Genomic DNA, 20002 nt, shown 5'->3' with positions numbered 1-20002 from the left:
TCCGACCCGACTTTGGAGCCTCGGAGGCTCGGCAGTGGGCCAGTGGGCGACATCATCGGGAGCTCGAGTTCTGTTTTCCGGAGCTCCCGCAACTACAGCTGCGTCCGCTGGAATGGAGGACGGCAGCTTCGGCAGCTTCGACCGCCCCGGGCCGCGGAGTTTGAACCGGCCCATTTGCGGAGCTCGGATTCAGCCTGCGGGACTTACCTACCATCACCCGGCGGGGTCATAACATCGGAGTCTTGGATTGCCTCAGCGCAGAGGGAAAGCAAGGAGGGAAGAGACAATGACTTTGGGACTTTAAACTGTGTTGAGTATTTGTTATTTATTCTATGTTATGACTGCAGGCTAAACCATATTGTTTGTTTTGTTTTTGTTTTTGTCTTTTGTTTTTTCTACCTTGTTTGGGATGTGTTTATTTTTGTGTGGGACTAAAGATGGAAATTAGCCACTGGCTACAATCTTGCATATTACATGCAAATGTTTTATTAATATGCACTGTCCCTAATAAAATAAAATAAAAAAATAAAATAAAATAAAATTACTGAATGCGTTGAGATAAAGGCACTAAAGATCCACATCTCATGTTGGCTGAAGTAATACACAGCCTCAAACTGCAGCTCTTGCATGTGACTTCGGAAACATCCCTGGTCTCCAAGAGAAAAAAATAAGCTGTACACACCAAACTGTTCTTCTGCTGAATTAGAAAATCAGTGAAGTTCACTTTAACATATACCACTGTTGCCAGCCAGATCAACAACAATGAAGAGATGGAATACAGGAAGCGGGATGCATGCAAGATTTTATTGCACCTGTACCTCACTAAAATTATTCCAAGGACAATAAACTTGACTTGAAATTGGAAACCCTGTGTCATGGCCTCAGAATAACAATCTAACTCTGAGGACAGCCGATGAAAGCCTTGGGTATTGACCTAAAGATGCCGTAAGTGAAAACAATCTTATTCTCATTAATGGAGTGCAGTGGAAATGCTGGACACCATGTTTCTTTGCATCCATATCACCAACAACCTAAACTGGTTTCTTCACCCTGATCAACAAAGTGCTTTGAAAAATGTAGTTTCTCATGGGCTTGTCCCACTTAGGCGATTTTTCAGCTGAATGCCGGCGACTGTCAAGTTCCTGGCAGTTGTCTGAAAAAGCGGCAACTGGAACAGCGACTGTCAGAGTGGAATACACACACACACACACACACACACACACACACACACACACACACACACACACACACACACACACACACACACACACACACACACACACACACACACACACACACACACACACACACACACTTCACCAGCCCGTGTGAATTTCATACACAGTACTTCCTGCCCTGTCTAAAATAATTCACACGGTGCAAAGCCAAGGTGATACAGACACACAGCGCGATGAATAGGAAGGTTGGCGCTGTAATTAAGATGGCTAAAGCACAGTGTATGGTAAGTCCTTTAAAGGGGGATGGGGAAGAAGAAGTGAAGACAACTTTTAAGAAGCCAGAGAAACACGGCTGTGAAGTTTAACATTTAACATTACCGGACGGTTATCCTTGGTTATGAAAACTACTGCTTACCTTTTTTTCCCCCAATGAGCCAATGAAATTCACCGATCAGCACTGGCTACAACCTACAAGAACCTCCAAGAACCTTCAACCTCCTGGCAACCCATTAGGACCTCCTGGCGACCCACCTACAGCTCGGGAATTCTCGCTACTCTCCATGGCGGCTTCATTCTAGTCGCCGCTAATTTTTCAACATGTTGAAAAATATGCGGCAACCATAATGAAGCCGCGACTAGTTCCCAGAATGCAGGAACTCCTCGCGAACATGAATGCGACTCCCCGGCAACCATCCGCGAACATGTGGCGACCATGTGGCGACCATTGTGTCTTCACTAAGGAGGACACAAACAATCTTCCTGATTTAGTAGTGGTCAGAGGATCTGGGGTGACAGAGGAACTGAAGGAAATCCACATTAGGCAGGAAATGGTGTTGGATAGACTGATGGGACTGAAGGCGGATAAATCCCCAGGGCCTGATGGTTTGCATCCCAGGGCACTTAAGGAAGTGGCTCTAGAAATCGTGGATGCATTGGTGATAATTTTCCAATGTTCTATAGACTCAGGATCAGTTCCTGTGGATTGGAGGGTAGCTAATGTTATCCCACTTTTTAAGAAAGGCAGGAGAGAGAAAACGGGGAATTATAAACCAGTTAGCCTGACATCAGTGGTGGGGAAGATGCTGGAGTCAATTATAAAAGATGAGATAGCCACACATTTGGATAGCAGTAACAGGATCGGTCCGAGTCAGCATGGATTACAAAGGGGAAATCATGCTTGACTAATCTTCTGGAATTTTTTGAAGATGTAACTAGGAAAATGGACACGGGAGAGCCAGTGGATGTAGTGTACCTGGACTTTCAGAAAGCTTTTGATAAGGTCCCACATAGGAGATTAGTGGGCAAAATTAGGGTACATGGTATTGGGGGTAGAGTATTGACATGGATAGAGAAGTGGTTGGCTGTCAGGAAACAAAGAGTAGGGATTAACGGGCCCCTTTCAGAATGGCAGGCAGTGACTAGTGGGGTACCGCAAGGTTCAGTGCTGGGACCGCAGCTATTTACAATATACATCAATGATTTGGATGAAGGGATTCAAAGTAACATTAGCAAATTTGCAGATGACACAATGCTGGGTGGCAGTGTGAACTGTGCGGAGGATGCTATGAGAATGCAGGGTGACTTGGACAGGTTGGGGGAGTGAGCAGATGCATGGCAGATGAAGTTTAATGCGGATAAATGTGAGGTTAACAGGAAATCAATCAAATCAAATCAACCTTTATTGTCATCTTGCAAAGCAACAGTTGTACAGTGCAAAATAAGAAGACATTTCCCAGGGAATACCGGAGCATCGCACATAAAACTTAAACATTTCACACATAATAACAGTAAAAACAATGCAGTCCCTGATGAAACAGTATAAATAGTTAAAAGCAGGTAAAACAGCAACATTAAAATACAGTAAAAACAGTCATTAAAATGTCCAGGGCAGCTGATTTAAGTGGCCAGTGCCAGAGTTATTAAAATGTCAGTGCAAAGCCGCAGAATCAGGCGGAGTGACTGTTTAGCAGCTGAAAGCTGTTTAGAACTGAAAGTCCGTGCTTTGATGTTACGGTATCTCTTGCCTGATGGCAGGAGATCCAGATGTGTGTGGAGGGGATGCAGTTTGTCCTTAGCTATTCTCAGAGCTTTTTTCAGGCAGCGGCTCTGGAACAGTTCTTGTACCGAGGGTAGGGAGACGCCAATGATCCTCTCTGCTCCCCTCACTACCCTCTGCAGAACCTTCCTGTCTGAGCACTTACAGTTGGAGTACCACGTGTTCATGCAGTACGTGAGTACAGATTCCACCATGCCCCTATAAATCGTCCTGAGGATGTTGGTGGGGAGTGAGGCCTGTTTTGAGTTTCTTCAGGAAGTGCAGTCGCTGATGGGCCCGTTTGACAATCCCAGTGTTGTTCCTGGACCAGTTGAGTGCTATCCTGGACCAGGTGAGAAGGCAGATTACTATCTAAATGGCGTCGTTGGGAAAAGGGGAAGTACAACGGGATCTGGGGGTCCTTGTACATCAATCTATGAAAGTAAGCATGCAGGTACGGCAGGCAGTGAAGAAAGCAAATGGCATGTTGGCCTTTATAACAAGAGGAATCAAATATAGGAGCAAAGAGGTCCTTCTGCAGTTGTACAGAGCCCTAGTGAGACCACACCTGGAGTATTGTGTGCAGTTTTGGTCCCCTAATTTGAGGAAGGACATTCGTACTATTGAGGGAGTGCAGCGTAGATTTACAATGTTAATTCCTGGGATGGCAGGACTGTCATATGCTGAGAGAATGAAGCAGCTGGGCTTGTACACTCTGGAGTTTAGAAGGATGAGAGGTATCTCATAGACACATATAAGATTGTTAAGGGATTGGACACACTAGAGGCAGGAAACATGGTCCCGATTTTGGAGGAGTCCAGAACCAGGGGCCACAGCTTGAGAATAAGGAGTAGGCCATTTAGAACGGAGACGATGAAACACCTTTTCTCACAGAGAGTGGTGAGTCTGTGAATTCTCTGCCTCAAGAGAGGGCTGGATAGGGCTCTTAAAGATAGCAGTCAGGGGATATGGGGAGAAGGCAGGAACGGGTACTAATTGGGGATGATCAGCTGGCTCGAAGGGCCAAATGGCCTACTCCTGCACCTTGTCTGTTGTCTATTGACTGCATAGTCTCCTGCAGTCGCCTAAAAAGTCGCCTAAGTGGGACAGGCCCATTAGGAATCTGAGAAGATTTGGCATGTCGAATTCCACAGATACACTGTAGAAAGTATTTGATAGGATGCAACTGGTTTCCTCTTGACCACCTGAGCCCACAAAGAGTCGTAAGCTCCGCCAAGTCCTTCGCAGGCTAATCACTTTCTTCCATGCAGTCATGTTATATTGCATCAATGAGGCTGGAAGTGTTGTCATGGCGAACACGCCTTCCATTCTGGCCATTCCTTTTTCTCTCTTCTACCTTCCTGGGAGAAGATACATAACCTCGAAGCCCAGACATCCAGACTTGAAAACAACATTTCCCCCACTGCTATCAGACTCTGAACTAATCAGTACGAAGAAACTGCAGATGCTGGTTTAAACCGAAGATAGACATAAAATGCTGGAGTAACTCAGAGGGACAGGTAGTATCAACCTGAAGAATGGTCTCAACCTGCAATGACACCCATTCCTTCTCTACAGAGATGCTGTCTATCCCGCTGTGTTATACCAGCATTTTGTGTCTATCTCCTGAACTATTCACCTCTTTTACACCCAGTTCCTGTAGTTGCTGCCACGTAGCTCATTTGATTAGTTTGTGATTGTACTTTAATGTTTTCTTGCACTGCTGCAGATTGCATTACAATCTTTGTACCATTCTGTTTTTTTACATTTGTAGTTGCATTTATTGTATCTATCACTACCATATATAATGTGCACTCCAAATTCCATGCAAACAGGGACTTTTGTTGGATCCTGGTGTTAAACTGAGTTATTTTGCCAGTCTAATTCAAGAAAACTTGATTCAAACCATTGCTGCTGTTGAAATCGATTCTTTATTCTGACCGCTGGATAATTCTTTAAACCTTCCAACACAGAGCTGGAAGCTCCAGGGCAGGTACAAAGAGCTAGTAAATTTGGTACAAACTTAACGCATTAAATAGGTATTAGACAATTATGGAACTGAAGGTGTGGCAAATTATTAACCAATCATTGTGGTTTACCATACATTAGCTTATTTGCATTAACCAATCAACTAAAGCCTTTCCAGTGATTGACAACACGTGTAGTCACATGATTTTCCCTTTTCTGGCCTCTTTACAACCCTTGCTTCCTCTGTGGTTTTCTTTACCCTCGTTGTTTTATTTCAATGAAGTAAAACCACAGAAATATAAAATCAATTCATAATGACCACCTCTCAGAATATAAAATACACATCATACAGCAATCACACAATAATCACACAAAACATATATTTTCACTTTTGGAAAATAAAGTTATTTCTAAAACTTCAGATTTAAACAAAATCTAATACTTACAATCCTAATTAAAACACAATATACATCACAAATAATTTCCCTACAACTACATAGTTAAAATACAGTTACTTATGGATTACAAATATGAGTTTTGCTCCATTCTTACAAAGTGGTAAAGACTTAATTTATTTCTAATCACACAATTCCCAACTCCAAGCACACAAAGGTCATATACTTGTCGCACTTGATAAATTATAATTACTTCATACGAAGCTCGGGTCTAGTTTCATTCTGAATTACAACCTCTGCCTTCTATCTCTGGACGAAAGGAATGTAAGGCCTCTTTACACCCTCACTAATAGCATTCTACACAGCAAATTGAAGATTGTCAAAACAGAGTTACTTTCTCAGTTTTCTATAAACATAAGAATTTACCCTTATACTAAGGTCACACAACCATCACTTATCTCTTGCCTTATCTCTTATCTCAACATAAGTACATTTAAACAGCACAAACCATATCACAGACTATTATCTAGCCTTGCTGTCTAAGACCCATCATAAACAACCATAAACTCAATTTATGACACACCAGAGCTCAAAGATGTGTCACAAATAAAGAACAAATGGTGCCCATGTCCTGGGAAGAGACCCCATTAACAACCTATTCTCTAAACACCAAACTAAACCAAATACAACTTCTGACAGTGTTATAGTTGCTTCAAAGCAAACAAAGCTATGCCTATTCAGATCAACATTTCCATGTTATGATAGGCCATCTGTTCTCCTGTGTGTGTGTGTGTTCTTTGTACTTTATTTCTTTGTGGGGACATGTATTTATGAAAACCCCAAGCCCTTCTCTTGCAACTTAACATAAGTTCCTCACACAAGTTATTATCTGAGCAATTCTATTATATAATATTTCCTCATTCCCTCTTCTGGTCATATCATGACCACTAATAGGATAATAACACAGGCAGATACTCATCAGCATTGGCTTATTAGTCATCCAAGTTTATTCCTAATCTTGAGATGCTTTATAGCCCCCAAAACCCGGACCACATAGGTCGGCAGGCTGGTTTGTTAACACCAATGCTGCTTCCTACTCCTCTGCTGTGCTTCACACCCTAGCCCTTATGGTACTCAATTATTCTGGGTTCCATATCACTGGCCTATCTCCATTTTCATTCAAATACATTCGTCTTCGAAAAATTATTTCTCAACCTTCGCATTTACCATCCTTTCAACATCCTCATCCTTCAACATTGGAATTTCTTCTTCTTCTAGATGTTGCAATAATATCTTCTCACCAGTTTCCACATTACCCAAGGCTGTCATTAGTCTAGCAATAATACATTTAACAATAGCAATTCCCACGAACAAACACAAAACCACTATTGCTGCATATATCGCCATACTAATGATCCAATTGTATAATCCCCCAAAACCCTAGTCTCCCCATTCAATACCCTCTTTCATCCCATCAGGCAGGGTAATAATGTCATTGTGGTGTTTGGTGATGCTATTAGCTCTGTCCTGAATTCCCATCATATGTCTGTCTTTTACAATAGCACACGTCCCTCCCTCACGGGCCAACAGATAGTCCAAGGCATATCTATTCTGCAACGAGAACATACGCATTTCTGATAGTTAGGTTTTTATTTCTTCCAGAGCTCCGGTAGTGGCATTTCCCAAAATAATCAATCCACAGACTATATAATTACGATTATTAGCCGCGTCAGACCCTGCTATCTCGCCAACATCAGTGCACTAAGAATCCAATAGCAGGTTCCCCTGGTGTCTGGGTTCCTCCAGTTGGCACAGATTTTGGCGGATACTGCCCTGCGCAGAATTCTTTGTTCCTTTCGGGACCAACTTGCTGGGCAAGGAATGGTGGTCGGGACAAGGGCACTAATGGCTACGTTCCTTGGAAAGGGAGGTCTTAAGACATTGGTCGCCGTGCCATTGAAAAATAAGTAGTAACCCTTTTACGTGTATATTGACCTATTACAGTGTCTATATGAATTTATTACGAAACCCCCTTTTGCCCATCTCATCCAGCAACCCGTGATCCAGTGGCCATCACTTGGGATAGGGAAGTGATGGGATCCTATCATAAGATGGGTTCCATTTGCCCAACCACAAACCAACTGTGATCCTGCATAGATGGGGATGCATTCCTTGAGAGTAGAACATTTGATTCCTTCTGAGGTACTATTGCAGCTAGGCTGATGTGGGATCTGTACTAAACATGAGATGTTGAATGGGATATTGATAACTATACACCCGTACCCTTGATTGGTAACATATTGTCTATTGTCTGTGTTCAAAATTACATGGCAGGAGGTTGCCTTGGCCGTACACCGCATAAACCTGGTCAGTCTTATCCTCACAACCCGGGTAAGAATGCTCATTGTCACGAGGTAATGTCAGACAGTTAGCTGGTGGGGCTAAGGTCTCATCATAATGGATGTTGACAGTTTCGACCGGAACTGGCTTCTCACCTTGACACATTACTAACCGTTCAGTCCTCCCCCACTCGGGAGACACTACAAATAGGCTACTAACTGATTTCATAGCAGGGTAACACACAATTTGTCCTTTACCAAATAATTCATTATAGGCTTGTATAAACATTTTGGAGTCTCTTTCTTCCAATGCCCGTTTTTCCCGTGTCTTTTGCTCATGTCCTTTCTTCTGTAACCAAGGGTATACCTCTAATGCTTCTCGATAGCATAGTCCATCATACAAATGTCCCTTTGCCGAGTTGTCTTCCAAGAGATTACGCCTGCAGAAAAAGTCAAACTTGCACTCCCGAAACCTACCGAATTCCCACAGGTGTCGTTTATCTAAGTCTACCTGCCGATCGGGCTGACGCAGTATCCCATTGCAATAGTCAATCCTGGTGACGTTCCAGGTTATAGGCACCCGGGCCATTGCACTGTACTACATCTCCTTTGCAGAGGTGAAAGATTCTGCTTGGTTGTCCCAGGACACATCGTCAAATTTTTCCTTCATTTCCCTCCATCTGCTGTTGCATCAGGATGCATAGCAGGATGAATCGCCTCATTTTAATATATCTGGAATATGCAAAGGCTCACAAAAAGCTCATTTCTTACTTAATTAGCTTAAACAACTATTCACTCTATTTAAACACCCTACAGTCAGTCAGTCCAGTAATCAGTCGCATATTCGTAACCATATAGCAAAATAAGGATTCAAAAACTAAACTTATTAAGATTCAAAACTAAACTTATAAGGATACAACCCCCAAGCAAAGCAGAAATGTAAAAACTAAAAAACTCTAAATTAAAAATACAATTACTCTTCTCCCCCCTTTTGATTGGGCTCCCCAATCAATTTGCAGTGGTGCAGATGAACCCATGCAGCATGACCCTTGACCTCGGCAGCGGTCGGAGTGGTGAGGAGAACCTGGAAAGGACGATCCCACGTGGGTCGAGGTGCTTACGTGTCCAGTTCCTGACCAGCACATAGCAATCTGGCTCAATATTAGATGGAACTTTGAGTGCTGGTACCTCACCATATGCAGCCCTGACCTGTGAATGAGAAGTTCGAAAAGCACGGATTAAAGTTAACACATAGGATGTCATTTCCTCAGTCATCTGGTGGAAATGGACCACCATGGCGTCCGTAAAGCTCGACCATATATGATTTCTACAGATGTTATTCGTGCCGTACCAGAAAGAGTGGTCCGTATTCTTATTCTGCCCCCCTTCTATAGTTCTCCATACTATCCTATACACTGTCTATTTCTGAAAATTTCAGCAAACAATCAGATCAATCCACTTCGAAAGACCTCAGTGTCCCCGTGAAATCTCAGCTGGATTGTCACATGATACTGTTTGCATCTTAAAAACAGGTAAAATACAACAGATTAAAGTAAACCCTACAAACGTTCACTTTTTCTGTCAAACAGGAGTGATCAAAGATGATATAATCCAGAAAAATCCAGTGGTTTAGCAAAATACCACTTGACTAACCCATTGTCAGCCAGTCCCCTTTTTCCCCCGGGCTCCATTGATTTATTACCCTTCTCCAACCAGAATGTTTATCTAAACAAACCATAAAAGCTGGTCGTGTTTCAGCAATTAACTTATTTCCAAGTATTTCAATCCATTCTCCCCACTATTCCCAATTTCCAATTCCTAATATAAATATGTACTAGTAACAATTTTCCAAATTAACTTACTGAAAAGAAATATAAAAGAAACATCAGAAAAACCCAGCAACCTACTCTTTTAAGTTGAGAGGAAACAAAGCATTAAGCGTTACCTTACAGCATAGGGTAGCTGTGTATAGCCTCACCCCCCTGCTTACAGTTTCTTATAGGGACACACACACTTACACTTATAACATATGGTTTACAACAAACAAAAGACTTATCACATATATGAACTTCAGCATTCATTCAAAAACATAATGCTACCACACACATGAGAGGCGCTTACGCTAACTATCCATTTACTAAAAACATAAACAATTACAAGAACATACTTATAACACTGACATCTTTCCAACTCAATGTAGTCCATTTGCAAGGTCTCAAAGGGACCTGCTGGTAAAGGGGTCTTACCTGGTTCACATGGCAAGCCCTTACCTGGATTATGCTGCTGGCAAATCAGACATCGCTTGCTGATACGCTGGGACAAGTTCAGAAGTTTTGGATGCCACCAGGTCTCTAAAAGCATATCACTTACGGCCTTGGCACCACAATGAGTTGCAAAGTGCATGTATTCAATAACCCACAACGCAAGCTCGTCAGACATGTAAGTCTGTCCGGCAGGTGTAACCCATAAGCTAGTGACAGGATCGTACACACAACCCTGGTCCTGCCACAGTTGTTTTACCTGTGCAGGAGCGTCCTCCTGTATTTGAAGTACTTCTTGGATGGTTGGCATTCCTTTTTCCGAGGGAGACTTATTCTAATATAATTTTTAGTCTGCCTCATCATGTGGGGCACAACAATTTGGTGACTCCTAAAAGCTTTCTTAAGCTGCCTCGTCGGCAAGGCAATTTCCTATATCTCTTGGGCTTTAGCCTATAGTATAGGCCCTAACTTTGATAACAGCATGCTGACTGGGTAACTGAATGGCCTGTAGCAAATTAGAAACCAATTTTTGTGAAATATCACTGTCCCTGAAGAGGTTAGAAAACCCCGATTCTTCCGTAATTGTCCGTAATCATGAACCACTCCAAAAGCATATTGGGAGTCCGTGTAAATATTTGCAGATAGTCCTTTGGCCATTGTGCAGGCTCTAGTCAGCGCAAATAGTTCGGCTTGCTCACATATTCGGTTTTTTTATACCTTTACCTGGGCTTCCCTGTCTCCAATAGGACAGTATTTCCAAAAGGCTTTCACAGCTCTTAACATGCGGGCCGGTGAAGACTCTGGCCAGTCCATATTATTGGTTTTAATAGCTATTGCGATGCTGGAAGGCAAACAGTTCATAAGTATGGCATAAAACTGTGGCGAGTCATTTCCTTGCTGGTACTGAATGTCACCTGACTGGTTGCCGTAGATGGTTTTAAATCTTTCCAGAAAATCTTCTGCAGCCTCTCCTTCCTCTGGTTTCATATCCAAAACCTTTGATATTTCGATTGGCTGCTGGAGAGTGAGGCCCACGGCTTCCAACATAAGCTGTAATCGATCCTCGTTATGTAATCGTTACCTGCCCTTGGTTGTGCCGCCTCTAGGGTTGCGTGGTTGTTATAGGTTAAGTGAACCAAGAATCTGGTATACTCAATCGCTGTTAAGACTTGCTGAACTAGTACCCATAAATCTCGGCAATTGGCGTGATATACGGATATTGTTGATCTTAAGAATTCAATGAAAGCTTGTGGATTCTGAGTCTTATTAGGGACTCCCAACAAAATTGCCATCATCTAATTTGGTTTCCACGGCAGCCACACATTTATCATGGCTGTTTCGCCGTTGTCTTGTTGGTTGGGTGGAGGAGGTATTAGGGCTCTGGGGTTAGGGACCGTTCTGACAGGATATTGGCGCATGGAGGATGCTTTTTTATTCCGTCTATTTGTCTCGACCAGTTTCTCAAATTCTGTTTCAGAACAGCTTGACGATATTTAAAATTTCAGCACCCTCCCTTGTTCTTAGCCAAGTGCTCCCTTCTATAGTCCCAACTGTGTGACCTCCTTTCCTCCAGTTCTTCTGGAGCCTGGTCTCTAGACTGGGACCTGGTACGCCATGCTATGGGGTCTGTAAACTGGGGCTTCTCCTTTTCTCTTTTTTTAAATCTGGTGCCTGGGGTGAGTGCACTATCGGTTCCTGATTCTGTCCTAGGTAAATTTGGGTAAATTCCTGTCACCACTGACGGGGGCTCGGACTGTGGTGTGGGTGGAGCTTGACCCGGGGGCTAATACGGAAGTGGAGGTGCGCCAGGAGCCAAATTCCAATCATTTCCCCATGGCTCCCTTTCATCTCCCTCTGCTAACTGAAGGCCAACCATTGAACTGTGCAGTTCTTTTTTACCTTTCCTAGATTATCCTGCCTGCTTGTCCTTGATGTTATCTTTTTCCTTATCTTTCTCTTTCTCCTGTCGTCTATTCCTTTCGTGTGCACACTCTCATCTCAATACCTCAACGTGCTTTGGAATTCCTCCACTTATTAAATTTATATCTAATTTATCTGCAATATCTTGCCAACTGACCAAAATAGTTTTATCTCATTCCTCCTTACACCACTTTCGCCATAATTCAATCAATTTCTTACTCTTCTTACTCGCATTTCTTTTCCATATTAATTCTTGGGCTTGTTTTACCAGATCTGGATTTCTAGAACCTCCCAGGGGCCATTGTTTGTTACCCAATTTCTTATATACTTATCACAGTTAATATATTTATCACACTTATTACTACTACATTCACTATCACTAATTTCATACACAGTATCAATATTCTTATGCTTTATTCTTACAACAATATAATAATAACGTTAACGTTTTACTATTTCTTATTTAGCAACCGTGACTTTTCACTGGATCCGAATTCAATTGTTTTCAACTACTACCCACCATTCCAAATGGTCGAGATTAATTTAGCACTGTTGGTGTTTAGCCGACCCTGTTTCCAAATCTTTAACTACCTTCTGTCATTCCAAATGATCAGGATGAATTTAGCACTGTCAGCGTTTAGCCGACCCTGTTTCCAAATCTTTAACTACCTCCTGTCATTCCAAACGATCAGGATACATTTATCCAGTTCAGCTGTCAGTTACCATTGATCATTCCCAATGACCGAATCTCGCCATTCCAAATGGTCGAGTCTTTCCATTCCCAATGGACGAGTCTGTTTAAAAGTTCTTTGTACTTTATTTCTTTGTAGGGATATGTATTTCTGAAAACTCCAACTCCGAGCCCTTCTCTTGCAACTTAACATAAGTTCCACACACAAAAGTTATTATCTGAGCAATTCTATTGTATAATATTTCCTCACTGGTGTATTTGGTTTAGTTGCACATCATCCTGATTAGGAAATGTATTGATATTCCCTGATAGTGAATGGATTTAAATTCTGGAACTGTCCACCCACCAGTACTGTGGGTGCACCCTTACTGGAGGGTTTAAGAAGATAGCTTGCCATCATCTGCTGAAGGGTAATTAGAAGTGAGCATTATGTGTAGCTTTGCCTGCAATGCAAGATATTGGGGGAAAACATAAAATAAATTAAAGCATAATCCACCCTAGCACAGCTAAGAAAGTAGATAAATTAACATTTTTGAAATCTTTAGAAAGACAGTAATAGAGATCACAATTAAAAACACAGAAAAGCGGCAGATGTTGGATATCCAGAATAAAAATGGAGAATGATAGAAACATTCAGCAGGTCAGGCAACATCAAAGACAATTGACCTCAAAGATTTGATCTGCTTGTCCTGCCATGAATCCTGTTTGGCAAATGAATATTGTAAAATTCCCTGACATTATTTTAATCTTGCATCATCTTGCAAACCAAGCTAACTCTTTGTTTTTGTGGAAATATGAGGCAAGATATTCTAAACTTTAATAATTGCTTCATCATAGCAGCAGAAAACTGCATCTTTTTTTTGTTATAAATTGTTTTACACTGACAACATGAAGGCACTGAGCTGTATGGAACAGCATGCATTTTGTTTCTGGAGTTTTCAACTTCTCATTACTGGGTCAATGGATTTGCTAACATTATTTCTGAAGTAACCATCTGGAGACTGTGACTAGTGAGTTATAGTCATGGTGATAGAGTGTGGAAACAGGCCCTTCAGCCCAACTTGCCCACGATGGCCAACATGTCCCAGGTACACTACTCCCATCTGCCAGCATTTGGTTCATATCTCGCCAAACCTATCCTATCCATGTACCACTGCTTCTTAAATGTTGGGATAGTCCCTGCCTTAATTACCTCCTTTGGCAGCTTGTCCCATACACCCACCACCCTTGATCGTGTAGCTACTTTTTTAATTGTTGAAGTTCACAATGTTAATGAGAGGTAAGATCTTCACTGTGGTTGTTCCAAATCAGCTCATAATTCACAATTTGCTGAATGATGTTTGGAAAGTATTCATAGCAACAAAAGGGAACCAGGGAAGAGAGGTCACATAGGAAATTTCAGATATAATGCATGTTGTTTCTATGGTGATGGTGCCGATGTTGAATTGTCAGCTTAGTAGCCCATATTCTTGTTCTAATGGTCTAGAGAAATTGACATAATGGTGGCACAGTGGTAGAGTTGCTGCCTTGCAGTGCCAGAGACCCGAGTTCATTCCTGACTATGGGTGATGTCTGTACGGAGTTTGTACGTTCGCCCCATGACTAGCATAGGTTTTCCCCCGCGTGCTCCGGTTTCCTCCCACACTCCAAAGACGTACAGGTTTGCAGGTTAACTGCCTTGGAATAATTGTAAATTGTCCCTAGTGTGTAGGATAGTGTTGGTGTACAGAGATCGCTGGTCAGTGTGGACTCGGAGGGCCAAAGGGCCTGTTTCCATGCTGTATCCTTAAGCCAAACTAAAAAAGAAACCAGTTCAAAAACATGGCAGTCTGCAATTTAAGTTGTTATTAAACTGGACTTTAATCATAAAGCCACTAAACTGTCATTAAAACTCATCCAGGGAAGAATTCTGCTGTCCTAATTGAATGCGTCTCCACATGGCACAGACATGCAAAATATAATCAACTTCTGAACAGTTATTCAGTTACATCAAATATCTGTACAACATTGGATTAAAACCAAATAATGGATCATCTGGTATTGGCCGAAGCACGAAATGCAGACAAGATAGATATTCTCATCCCATTTAATGTTAAAAGTCCATATTTCCTTATAATATACACCGTTTTCAATTTAGCCCATGTAGTCTATGCCAACTCAGAGAGTAATCTCAAATCTCCCACTAATATTGCCTGTAAACCACATCCCTCTAGATCCCCACCAATCTTCCAAACCCTCTTTTTCAACCCACACCATCCTTTCCCAGCCCAAAGCCACCAACATACTACATGCAATTTGCTGTGATCAATAAACCTGCCAATACGCATGCCTTTGGAATATTGGAGAAACCAGAAACATTGGGGGAAAAATCCATGCAATTATAAGGAAAACACGCAAACTCCACTCACAGCAACAATAGTTGGGATTCAATCTGGATTGCTGAAGCTGTGAAGTGGAAGCTGTGCCACTGTGCATTGCTCCGTACAAATACCTGGAAGCTGGTATCAAAATTAGGAATGATGTCCTACATACTAGTCAAAAAATAGCTGGGCATAAATATATCTATCGGATCAATAATACAATACAATACAATATTTATTCATTGTCATTTGAACCTCAATGAGGCTCAAACGAAACTCTGTTTCTACAGCCATACAAAAAGAAACAATTTCTACAATACACACAAACAATTCAATTCACACATCCTTCACAGTGAATCTCCTCCTCACTGTGATGGAAGGCAAAGTCTGTTCTCTCCCCTATGTTCTATTTTTCTCCAGATGTTAAAGCCCCCAGGCGGGCGATGGTAAGTACCATGGCTGTTAAGGCTGCGCTTGGCGATGTACGGCCCCGCTCCAGGCCTTAATGTCTCAACGGGGAGACCCCGGCGGGCGTTGGCATGTCCAGCTGCCATTAAAGCTGCGCGGGGCGATGTACGGCCCCGCTCCGGGTCGTTCCAACCCCGTGACACGGGCGGGAGAAGTTGCGTTGCGGAGCTCCGAAAAGCGGTCTCCCACCAGGGAGCCGCGAGCTCCCAATGTCCCGTCCACCTGGCCTGCGGCTGGAGCCTCCAAGCCCCGGAGTCGGGCCGCAGCAGCGAGCCACCACCGCTCCCCACCCTCCGAGGCCGGCCAGCCCCACGATGGTGAGTAGTCCACAGGCTCCGCGACTGGGCCCCCCAGGTCGTTCCGGTTGGAGGCCGCTCCATGGTGCTAGGCCCCAACGACCACGGAGACCCGACAGGAAAAAGGTCGGGTCTCCCGTGCAGGGAAGAGATTTAGTAGTCCCCCCCCCCCCCCCCCCCCCCCCACATATACACAGTTAAAAACAATATAAAAGAACACAACAGACTACATTGAACTGGACAAAAAATAAATCAAAACAGACAGGCTGCAGGGGCCGCTGCAACGTGACTCGCGCCGCCAACCGGAAGCACCCTTCTAACAAATCTGGACTACACGTCTTCCCACCCTGCTGCCTGTAAAGACTCCATCCCCTACTCCCAATTCCTCCGCCTACGCCGCATCTGCTCCCAGGATGAGACGTTCCACACCAGGGCATCGGAAATGTCCTCGTTCTTCAGGGAACGGGGATTCCCCTCCGCCACCATAGATGAGGCTCGCACCAGGGTCTCATCCATACCCCGCAACACTGCTCCCCATCCCCGCACTCGCAACAAGGGCAGAGTCCCCCTAGTCCTCACCTTTCACCCCACCAGCCGGCAAATACAACAAATAATCCTCCGCCATTTCCGCCACATCCAACGTGACCCCACCACTCGCCACATCTTCAAATCTCCCCCTATGTCTGCCTTCCGCAAAGACCGCTCCCTCCACAACTCCCTTGTCAATTCTTCCCTTCCCTCCCGTACCACCCCCTCCCCGGGCACTTTCCGTTGCAAACGCAAGAAATGCAACACCTGTCCCTTCACCTCCCCCCTCGACTCCATTCAAGGACCCAAGCAGTCGTTCCAGGTGCGACAAAGGTTCACCTGTATCTCCTCCAACCTCATCTACTGCATCCGCTGCTCTAGATGTCAGCTGATTTACATCGGGGAGACTAAGCGGAGGTTGGGCGATCGTTTCGCCGAACACCTCCGCTCAGTCCGCAATAACCTACCTGAACTCCCGGTGGCTCAGCACTTCAATTCCCCCCACCCATTCCCAATCCGACCTCTCTGTCCTGGGTCTCCACCATTGCCAGAGTGAGCAACACCGGAAATTGGAGGAACAGCACCTCATATTCCGCCTGGGTTGCTTGCGTCCAGATGGCATGGACGTTGAATTCTCCCAGTTTTGCTAGCCCTTGCTGTCTCCTCCCCTTCCTTAACCCTCGAGCTGTCTCCTCCCATCCCCCCGCCCTCGGGCTCCTCCTCCTCCCCTTTTTCCTTCCTTCTCCCCCCCACCCCCCATCAGTCTGAAGAAGGGTCTCGGCCCGAAACGTCGCCTATTTCCTTCGCTCCATAGATGCTGCTGCACCCGCTGAGTTTCTCCAGCATTTTTGTGTACCTTCTAACAATGCCCCTGGTTCTTCCATTATAATCCTGTGTATATCTGGCCCATCAGAATAGAACAGTGATGTGTAGGAGTAGTTCTAGGTATTGGTTTCATGTCACTGAAGCAAGAAAATCTGCTCCAAATTATCCATTGATGCTGTCCCTCAATTGCTGAACCAGTGCTCCTCCATATTGAACAAAACCTGAAAGAAGTGCTGAAAGTAGCAAAGGCATGCAATGAAATCTGGTGGAAGGGGTTTGATGTCCAGTCTCAAGAGGTGATTGGTAGAACTAAAGCTGGCAGAATCCTAAGTGACGTACCTGCCATTCTACATTATGTAGTGAGTGAAGCAACGTCATGGATACTTGACTTCATCCTTATCACCAGTCAGCCTGCAACATACACATCTGGCAAGAATAGCTTTGATAAGAGTGACTATTATACAGATCTTTTGGAAACAAACTCCGATGTTTCCACAAGAGCTGCATCCAGTTCACCCTTCATTGTGTTGTGTGCCATTTTTATCACGCTAAGTGATAGCTCTAAATGACGTATCCTTGAAGTACTGTAGTTTAACAGTTTAAATATACAACACCAAATCTGTAACTCTGTGGCCTGGTACGTTCTACACTTTACCATTATAACCAAACAAAGAGATCAGCCTTAATGTAATGAATATACGGGAAAAAATGCTGGGAGATATAGAAACATAGAAAATAGATGCAGGAGTAAGCTATTCTGCCCTTTGAGCCTGCACCGCCATTCAATATGATCATGGCTGATCATCCAGAATTAGTACCCTGGTTCCTGCTTTCTCCCCATATCCCCTGATTCCGTTTTCCCTAAGAGCTATATCTAACTCTCTCTTGAATACATCAGAGAGACAGGCATACTTAAAATCAGGTGCCTACCTGACAGAGCTGCAATAGTGGAATACATGTGTGCTAACAGGTAATGAACAGGTAATGAACCCAAACCACAGAACAAGGTGAATCCATACCCCGTAACGCTGCTCTCTCTCCCCATCCCCGCACACGCAACAAGGGCAGAGTCCCTCTGGTCCTCACCTTTCACCCCACCAGCCGGCAAATACAACACATAATCCTCCGCCATTTCCGCCACCTCCAACGTGACCCCACCACTCGCCACATCTTCCCATCTCCCCCCATGTCTGCCTTCCGCAAAGACCGCTCCCTCCGCAACTCCCTCGTCAATTCTTCACTTCCCTCCCGCACCACCCCCTCCCCGGGCACTTTCCGTTGCAACCGCAAGAAATGCAACACCTGTCCCTTCACCTCCCCCCTCGACTCCATTCAAGGTCCCAAGCAGTCGTTCCAGGTGCGACAAAGGTTCACCTGTATCTCCTCCAACCTCATCTACTGCATCCGCTGCTCTAGATGTCAGCTGATCTACATCGGTGAGACCAAGCGTAGGTTGGGCGACCGTTTCGCCGAACACCTCCGCTCAGTCCGCAATAACCTACCTGATCTCCCGGTGGCTCAGCACTTCAACTCCCCCTCCCATTCCCAATCCGACCTCTCTGTCCTGGGTCTCCTCCATTGCCAGAGTGAGCACCAGCGGAAATTGGAGGAACAGCACCTCATATTCCGTCTGGGGTCCTTGCGTCCCCTTGGCATCAACATTGAATTCTCCCAATTTGGCTAGCCCGTGCTGTCCCCTCCCCCCCTCCCCTTCCTTCACCCTCTAGCTGTCTCCTCCCATCCGCCCGCCCTCGGGCTCCTCCTCCTCCTCCCTTTGTCCTTCTTTCTTTCCCCACCCCCTATCAGTCTGAAGAAGGGTTTCGGCCCGAAACGTCGCCTATTTCCTTCGCTCCATAGATGCTGCTGCACCCGCTGAGTTCCCCCAGCAATTTTGTGTACCTGTGAAAGTTCTTAAGTCTGGCCACGTCCAGTCATGAATAGCGATGGACAAATAAACAACCTCATTATCATCCTCAGCATGGGTACTGCCCATTATTTAAAGACTGGATAGACTTGGTTTATACTCTCTAGAATTTAGGAGATTGAGAGGGGATCTTATAGAAACTTACAAAATTCTTAAGGGGTTGGACAGGCTAGATGCAGGAAGATTGCTCCCGATGTTGGGGAAGTCCAGGACAAGGGGTCACAGCTTAAGGATAAGGGGGAAATCCTTTAAAACCGAGATGAGAAGAACTTTTTTCACACAGAGAGTTGTGAATCTCTGGAACTCTCTGTCACAGAGGGTAGTCGAGGCCAGTTCATTGGCTATATTTAAGAGGGAGTTAGATGTGGCCCTTGTGGCTAAGGCGATCAGAGGGTATGGAGAGAAGGCAGGTACGGGATACTGAGTTAGATGATCAGCCATGATCATATTGAATGGCGGTGCAGGCTCGAAGGGCCGAATGGCCTACTCCTGCACCTAATTTCTATGTTTCTATGTTTCTATGTTTCAAGTACTGGAGACATTTGCAAACATGTTCATGCAGAAATGCCAAATTAATGCTCCACCTCACTTGCTTCTGAGATTTCCACTATCATGGAAATTAGTTTCAGCTAATTCATTAATTTCACATATTTTGAAGAAATAACTGAAAGTACTGGATATTTAAATCACATTGGGACCAGACAACATTCTGGCTGTGGGGCTGAAGGCTAGTGTTCTAGAACTCTCCAAGCTCTTCCAATAGAGTTACAACACTGGCCTCTATGGACAATGTGGAAAATTGCCTGGGTATGTT

This window comes from Amblyraja radiata, chromosome 1 (genome assembly GCF_010909765.2).
Source record: "Amblyraja radiata isolate CabotCenter1 chromosome 1, sAmbRad1.1.pri, whole genome shotgun sequence".
Lineage (NCBI taxonomy): Eukaryota > Metazoa > Chordata > Chondrichthyes > Rajiformes > Rajidae > Amblyraja > Amblyraja radiata.
The sequence above is the reverse complement of the archived record's forward strand: the minus strand, read 5'-3'. Positions refer to the sequence as shown.